Source organism: Pan paniscus, chromosome 10, assembly GCF_029289425.2.
Source record: "Pan paniscus chromosome 10, NHGRI_mPanPan1-v2.0_pri, whole genome shotgun sequence".
Classification (NCBI taxonomy): Eukaryota; Metazoa; Chordata; class Mammalia; order Primates; family Hominidae; genus Pan; species Pan paniscus.
Genome location: NC_073259.2, coordinates 47,000,991 through 47,009,990, shown reverse-complemented (window position 1 = coordinate 47,009,990; position 9,000 = coordinate 47,000,991). Strand labels below are relative to the sequence as shown.

The 9,000-nt window shown below is 37.6% G+C and overlaps 1 protein-coding gene across 7 annotated transcripts in view; it reads left to right on the top strand.

The window, feature by feature from the left end:
- Window positions 1-9,000, top strand: part of PCED1B (PC-esterase domain containing 1B) — a 156,859-nt gene that overhangs the window by 77,767 nt on the left and 70,092 nt on the right. The window lies entirely within an intron of this gene.

Genomic DNA, 9,000 nt, shown 5'->3' with positions numbered 1-9,000 from the left:
GGCTCACACCTGTAATCTCAGTACTTTGGGAGACCAAGGCAGGAAGATGGCTTGACGCTAAGAGGTCAACATGATGGTCTGGTCAACATGATGAGACCCTGTCTCTGTAAGAAATTTTAAAAATTGGCCAGGCATGGTTGTGTGTGCCTGCAATCCTACCTACTGGGGAGGTTGAGGCAGGAAGATCACGTGGCTGCAGTGAGCCATGATAAAGCCACTGCACTTCAGCCTAGGCGACAGAGCAAGGCCCTGTCTCTTCAAAATATTATATTGAAATATTCCAATTTAAATTTTTTTCTAATGTTTTTCATTGTGGAAATATATGTAACATAAAATTTATCATCTTAACCATTTTTTAATATATAGATCAGTGTAAAGGTGTGTTAAATACACCCATAACGTGCTACTATCACCAGGATCCATCTCTGTAACTATTTTAATCTTGTAAAACTGAAACTCTGTACCTGTTACAGAATAACTCTCCATTCCCCACTTCTGCTAGTTCCTGACAACCAGTATACCACTTTCTGTCTCTATGATTTTGACTTATAAGTATCTCAAATAAATGGAATCAGTATTTGTCTTTTGGTAACTGGCTTGTTTTACTTAACACAATATCCTCAAGTTCATCCATGTTGTAGCATGTGTCAGGATTTCCTTCCTTTAAAGGTTGAATAATTTTCAATTGTATGTATGTACCACATTTCACTTTTCTATTTATTTGTTGATGAATATATTTGTTGATGAATAATAGGGTTACTTCCACATTTTACCTGTTATGAATTATGCTGCTATGAACATGGCTATACAAACATTTATTTGAATCTCTGCTTTCAATTTTTTTGTGTGTGTTCCCAGAAGTGGAATCGCTAGATCATGGTAGTTCTTCAGTTTGTGACTGTTTTCCACAGCAACCATACCATTTTACATTTCCACCAACAATGCACAAGGGTTCCAATTTCTCCATATCCTTGCTTAACATTTGTTATTTTCTGGAATTGTTTTGTTTTGTTTTTACAGTAGCCATCCTAATGGGTGCGAGGTGGTCTCCCTTTCCAGTTTTTGATTTGCATCTCCCTGATGATTAGTGAGGTTGAGCATCTTTTTATGTCCTTACTGGCCATTTGCATATTTTTGAAGAAATGCCTATAAAGTCTTTTGCCCATTTTTGAATTGGGTTGTTTGCTTTTTTGTTGTTCAGTTTTATGAGTTCCATTTATATTTCGGATATCAATCCCTTATCAGATATATCATTTGCAAATATTTTCTTCCATTCTGTGGGTTGTATTTTACTCTGTTGATACTGTCTTTTGATGCACAATTTTTATTGATAGACAATATTGGTACATATTTATGAGGTACAGGTGATATTTTGTTACATGCATAGACTGTAATAATCAAGTCAGTGTATTGGGGTGTCCATCACCTCAAGTATTTATCACTTCTATGTGCTGGGAACATTTCAAGTCTTCTAGCTATTTTGAAATATGCAATACATTGTTATTAACTATAGTAACCCTACTCTGCTATTGAACATTAAAACTTATTCCTTCTGTGTTTGTACTCATTAGCCAACCTCTCTTTATCTCCTGCCCCCACCCACACATAGCCTCTGTTATCTTTCTACTCTCTATCTCCATGAACTTTTTTAGCTCTCCCGTATGAGTAAGAACATGCAATATTTGTCTTTCTGAACCTGGTTTATCTCACTTAACATGAGTCCCATTCCATTCATATTGCTGCAAATGACATGATTTTATTATTTTTTTACAGCTGAATAGTATTCCATTATGTATATATGCCACATTTTATTCATCCATTTATCCATTGATGGACACTTAGGTTGATTCCACATTCTTGCTATTGTGAATACTGCAATAAACATGGGAGTGCAGGTATCCCTTTAATATACTGATTTCTTTTCCTCTGGATAAATACCAAGTAGTGGGATTGCTGGATTGTATGGTAGTTGTTCTATTTTTAGTGTTTTTGAGAAATCTCCCTACTGTTTTCCTTAATGGCTGTACTAATTGATATTCCTACCTACAGTGTATAAGAGTTCCCTTTTCTCTTCATCCTTGCCAGCATTAGTTATTTTTTGTCTTTTGATAATAGCTATTCTAATTGGGATGAGATGATATCTCATTGTGGTTTTTATTTGTATTTCTCTGATGATTAATGATGTAGAGCATTTTGTTGGCCGTTTGTATGTCTTCTTTTGAGAAATGTCTATTCATGGTTTTTGCCCACTTTTTAATAGGATTTTCTTTTTTTTTTTTACTGTTGAGCTCTCAGTTTTCCTTGTATATTCTGGATATTAGTCCTTTATTGAATGAACATTTTGCAAATATTTTCTCCCATTCTGTGGATTGTCTCTTCACTCTGTAGATTGTTTCCTTTGCTGTACAGAAGCTATTTAGTTTAGTATAGTCACATTTGTCTATTTTTGGTTTCAGTTGCCTGTACTTTTGAGGTCTTAATCATAAAATATTTGTCAAAACCAACGTCCTAAAACGTTTCTCCTATGTTTTCTTCTAGTAGTTTTATAGTTTCGGATCTTATGTTTAAGTCTATAATCCATCTTGAGTTGATTTTTGTATGTGGTGAGAGATAGGGGTCTAGTTTCATTCTTCTGCATATAGATATCAAATTTTTCTAGCACCATTTATTGAAGACAATGTCCTTTTCTCAGTGTATGTTTTTGGCACCTTTGTCAAAAATCAGTTGGCTGCAAATACATGGATTTATTTCTGGGTTCTCTACTCTGTTCCACTGGCCTATGTGTCTGTTTGTATACCAATATCATGATATTTTATTTACTACAGCCTTGAAATATATTTTGAAGTCAGGTAGTGTGGTGCCTCCAGCATTGTTCTTTTTGCTTGCAAAATTTTTAAATGTTCATGAAGTCCAATTTGTTTATTTTGTTGTTGTTGGCTGTTTTTCTTTTCTTTTCTTTCTTTTTCTTTTTTTTTTTTTTTTTTTTTTTTTTGAGATGGGATCACTCTCTGTCACCCAGGTTGGAGTGCAGTGGTGCAATCACAGCCCACTGAAGCCTCGAACACTTGGCCTCAAGCACAATCCTCTTGTCTCAGCCTCCAGAGTAGCTAGGATTATAGGCATGCACCACCATGTCCAGCTAATTTTTTAAACAAATATTTTTGTAGAGATAGGGTCTTACTCATTGCTCAGGCTGGTTTGAACTCCTGGGCTCAAGCAATCTTCAATGTTTCAACCTCCCAAAGTGCTGAGCCACTTTGGGAGTATGTATGAGCCACAATACCCAGCCAGCATCTTTCATGTCTTATCCAAGAAATCAGTGACAAATCCAATGTTTTGATGCTATTTTCATATTTTCTTCTAAGACTTTTACAGTTTTAGATTTTACATTTAGTTATTTGCTATGTTTGAATATGGTTTTTCCCCACTAAAACTCATATTGAAACCTTAATTCCCTTTGTGGCAATGTTGGGAAGTGAAACCTCTAAGAGGTGGAGCCTAATGGGAGGTATCTGGGTCATGAGGACTCTGCCCTTGTGGGTGGTTCGGTTCTGTTCTTGCAGTAGTGAGTGCACTCTCATTCTGACAATACTGAATTGCTTCTAGCTGGAATGGATTAGTTCCTACAAGAGTGAGTTGTTATAAAGCCAGAATGCCCCTCAGGTTTTGCCTCTTGACATGTTTCCACTTCCGCTTTGACCTTCCACCAGGTTGCATTGCAACACATGCAACAAAAGCCTTCACCAGAAGCCAAATGAATGCTGGTACTATCTTTCTTGAACTTACCAGCTTGCAGAACCATGAGCTAAGTCAACTTTTCTTTATAAATCATTCAGTCTCAGTTATTCTGTTATAGCAACACAAAGCAGTCAAAGACAATCTTTGATCCATTTTTAGTTAATTTTTATATATGGTGTTAGATAAGGCGACATATGGTGTCAGAAAACTGGGTATTCTTTTGTATGTGAATATCCACTTTTCTAGCACAATTTGTTAAAAAAATGGTGTTTTCCCCATTGAATTATCTTAGTACCGTTATTGAAAATCATTTCACCACATATGTGAGGGTATGTTTCTGGGCTCTCTCTTTTATTTCATTGGTGGATATGTATGACTTTATGCTGGTACCACAGTGTTTTGATTACTGTAACTGTATAGTGAGTTTTGAAATCAGGAAGTGTGAATCCTTTTATATTAGTCTGTTTTGCATTTCTATAAAGAAATACCTGAGGTGGAGATACCTTCTCACACCAGTTAGAATGGCAATCACTAAAAAGTCAGGGAACAACAGGTGCTGGAGAGGATGTGGAGAAATAGGAACACTTTTACACTGTTGGTGGGACTATAAGCTAGTTCAACCATTGTGGAAGACAGTGTGGCGATTCCTCAAGGATCTAGAACTAGAAATACCATTTGACCCAGCCATCCCATTACTGGGTATATACCCAAAGGATTATAAATCATGCTGCTATAAAGACACATGCACACATATGTTTATTGCAGCACTATTCACAACAGCAAAGACTTGGAACCCACCCATATGTCCAACAATGATAGACTGGATTAAGCAAATGTGGCACATATACACTATGGAATACTATGCAGCCATAAAAAAGGATGAATTCATGTCCTTTGTAGGGACATGGATGAAGCTGGAAACCATCATTCTCAGCAAACTATCACAAGGACAGAAAACCAAACACTGCATGTTCTCACTCATAGGTGGGAATTGAACAATGAGAACACATGGACACAGGAAGGGGAACATCACACACTGGGGCCTGTTGTGGGGTGGTGGAGGGGGGAAGGATAGCATTAGGAGATATACCTAATGTAAATAACGAGTTAATGGGTGCAGCACACCAACATGGCAGATGTATTCATATGTAACAAACCTGCACATTGTGCACATGTACCCTAAAACTTAAAGTATACTTAAAAAAAAATAAAAGAAATACCTGAGGTTGGGTGACTTATAAGGAAATGAGGTGTATTTTGGCTCACAGTTCTGCAGAGTGTACAAGAAATCTGTTTTGCATTTCTATAAAGAAATACCTGAGATTGGGTGAATTTATAAAGAAACGAAGTGTATTTTGGCTCACAGTTCTGCAGTGTGTACAAGAAGTTTACTTTGCATTTCTGTAAAGAAATACCTGAGGTTGGGTGATTTATAAAGAAATGAGGTTTATTTTGGCTCACAGTTCTGCAGAGTGTACAAGAAGCATAGTGCCAATATCTGCTCCTGGTGAGGGCCTCAGGAAGCCTAAAATCATGATGGAAGGCAAAGGGGGAGCAGGCATGCTACATGGTGAGAGAGGCAACAAGAAAGAGAGAGAGGAGGGAGAGGCCAGACTCTTTTTAACAAGCAGATCTTATGGTAACTCATAGAACAAGAACACATTCATTACTGCAAGGATGGCACCAAGCCATTAATAAGGCATCTACAACCATGACCCTAACACCTTCCACTAGGCCCTACCTCCAATATTGGGGATCACATTTCAACATGAGATTTGCAAGGGACAAATATCCAAATTGTATTACACCCAGCTTTGTTTTTTTGCAAGATCACTTTGGCTATTCAGGGACCACCTAAGATTGCCTATGAATTTTAGGATGGGTTTTTCTATTTCTGAAAATCTATCTTTGGAATTTTAATAGGGATTGCATTGCATCTGTTGATGACTTGGCGAAGCACTGACATCTCAACAATATTAAATCTTTCAATCCATGAACATGGGATGTCTTCTATTTATTGACGTCTTCTTTAATTTCTTTTAGCAATGTTCTGTAGTTTTCAATATTTACATTTTTTTCTCACTTAAGTTAGTATGTAAGTATTTAATTCTTTTTGATGCTATGAAACTGTTTTTATAATTTTCTTTTCAGATGGTTCATTTTTAGTGTATAGAAATGCAACTGAATTTTGTGCATTGACTTTGTATCCTGCTACTTTGCTGAATTTATTATTTCTAACAGTTTTTTGATGAATTAGGGTTTTCAACATATAAGATTATATCATCTGTGAACAGAGACAATTCTACTTTTTTCTTTCTGATTTGGATGTCTTTTATGTCTTTTTCTTGCCTAAATACTGTGTTTACAACTTCCAGTTCTATGTTGAATAGAAGTAGCAAAAGTAGGCATCATTGCTTTGTGCCTGATTTTAGAGAAAAAGCTTTCAGTCTTTCACCATTGAGTTTTATGTTCATAGTGAGTTTTTTCACATATGGCTTTTATTATACTGAGGCAGTTTCCTTCTATTTCTAGTTTGTTGATTTTTTTTTTAATTATGAAAGGCTGTTGAATTTTGTCAAATGCTTTTTCTATATCAATTGAGATAATCATGTGTTTTTTTCCCCTTGTCTTAGTCCATTTGGTGTTGCTGTACCAGAATACCTATGGCTGGATAGTTTATAAAGAAAAGAGGTTTATTTAGCTCACAATTATGTAGGTTGGGAGGTTCAACAACATAGCACCCAACTTCTGGTGAGGCTACATTCTGGCTAAAAACATGGTGGAGAAGCAGAAAAGTGAGCAGGCATGTGCAAAGAGATCACATGATGAGGGAGGAAACAAGAGAGTCTAGGAAGCAAAACTCTCTGCTGTAACAACATGCTTTCTGGTAAATAATTCCATTCTGTGAGAGCAACAACTCACCCACTCCTATGGAAGGGAATTAATCTACTTATGAGGGATTAATCCTTGTGACCCAAGCACCTCCCACTAGGCCTCACCTCCCTACAATGCCAAACTGGGGATCAAATTTCAACAAGAGTTTTGAGAGTAATAAACCACATCTAAACCATAGCATTTTGTCCCATGCCCCAAAAGTCATGTTCTTCTCACATACAAAATAGAACACTTGTTCTCAATAGTTTCAAAAGTCTTAATGTGCTCCATCACCAAATCAAAAGTCCAAAGTCTCATCTTAGAGCCTGTGAAATTTTTTTTTAAAACTTATTTACTTTCAAGATACAATGGTGGGACAGACATTGGGTAAACATTCCTACTCCAAAAGGGAAAAATAAGCCAAGAGAAGGGAAGAACAGGCCCCATGCAAATCTAAAACCAGCAGGGCAGACAATTAAATCTTAATGCTCCAAAATAATCTTTCACTCCATGTGCTCCGTCCTGGACACACTGGTATGGGGACTGGGTCCCCAAGGCCTCAGAAAGCCCCACCTCAATGGCCTTGCTGCATGGCTTGGAGACTGGTGCCTGTAGCTTTCCCAGATAAGTGTTTCACACTGCCAGTAGCTGTACAATTCTGTGGTCTTGACAGTGGCCATGTTCCCACAGATCCACTAGGCATTGCCCCTGTGGGAGCTCCTCTGGTGGCTCCACCCTTGTGGCAGGTTTCTGCCTGGGCTCCCAGGCTTTCCATTACATCCTCTGAAATCTAGGTGGAAGCCTCCACACCTCCATCACTCCGGCATTTTGCATGCCTGCAGAATTAATGCCATGTGGACCTGGATGCTGCCAAGGCTTATGGCTTGTATCCTTTGAAGCAGCAGCCCAAGCTGTTTATGTGGCTAGTTGAGTCACAACGAATTGGCTGAAATAGCCAGGATGTAGTGAGCAGGTCCTGAGGCAACCCTGGGCAGTGTGCCTATGGGGAATAGTTGGAACTGTCCCCTGAAACCATTCTGATCTCCTAGGCTTCCTCTGGCTTCCTCTGGTAGCTGGTCAAGCTGGGCCTTAGGAGACCAATGTTGGCCTGCCCAGGTACTGCTCGAGAGTTTTACCCTGGAGGGGCTCCTTTGAGCTAGGGTTTGCAAATTCCCAACTGGGATTATTTTGCTCAATTTTCTACTGTAATCTTCTAAGTCCAAACTGTGGTTTGTAATAAGACAACATTTTTTTCCTTTTGGACTTTCAGCATACAGTATAGAACAAACCCACTAGAGGAATATCTGAGTTAGGAAAACATTTACTCCATTTCCCTATAGCAAATTATTCCACATAGTACTGCCTGTGGTTGCAAAGACACCACTATTTTACAGCCAATAATGAATGAATGATGGGCAGTTTTACTAGAATTGCTTTTCATTTTTGTCAGCTTTATAAAAATTTTTACATTTTCACTTATATGTTCCTAAAGAGTGAATGTGCATGGGGAAAGATTCTGAGAACTAATTTGGCACATATTATTTTAACAACTCCAGAGAGAACATATATTATTTATTGTCAGTTGTTTTAATAATGTTTCTACAATGAAAGAATTCACAAGGCTAAAAAGTTCTATTCTGTATTTAATTTACTTGTTCAAATGTCTATATAGGCTTTTATTACTAACTCCATGATTTTCTACGATCACTTAAAGCTAATGGACAAATGTTGACTATTTGACACAAAACCTTGTTCTTCCATTTTAAAAAGTTTTTCCAAATAGTGGATTTAAGGCTCTCTTTGGAGCCGGTTTTATTATTCTGTTACATAAGAATGTATTCAGGGATGACAGAGGCATAATGTGCACATTAGTCCTCTATTCAATTAAAAGTTCAATACACAGTATTAATTTGACTTTATATTAGTAGGTGAAATTATAAATTTAGTGACCAAGCAGAATCATATGTCAACAGCTATAATATTAAAATCATTACTGTAGTGTGATTTCTTTAGGCTACATCTGAGAACTGTTCTTTCCTCTCATCACAAATGATTTTGTCATGCCCACTCCCCCACCAAGAGACTTGATTAAACGCTAGCATAGCTCAAGCCCTGACCCGGGGTCAACCCAGCCCTCCTCAAGTTCCTGTCTGGGAAATCTCAAGGTTGTTGAAAAATTTACTGTTTGTTCTAGCCAACATCTGAAGACTTGGCCCCTGTCTCCCAGGCTCTGTGGGAGGGTAAGAGCTTAACTTTGATAAGCACTAGTTAACAAACCCAGACGGTCTAATCACATTGGCCAAACCCTTTTACCCAATAATTGTAATTTTTCACTTCCATGACTTTGGTTGAGCCGGGCAGTTTCTCTCTCTTCACTCCCTCATTCTC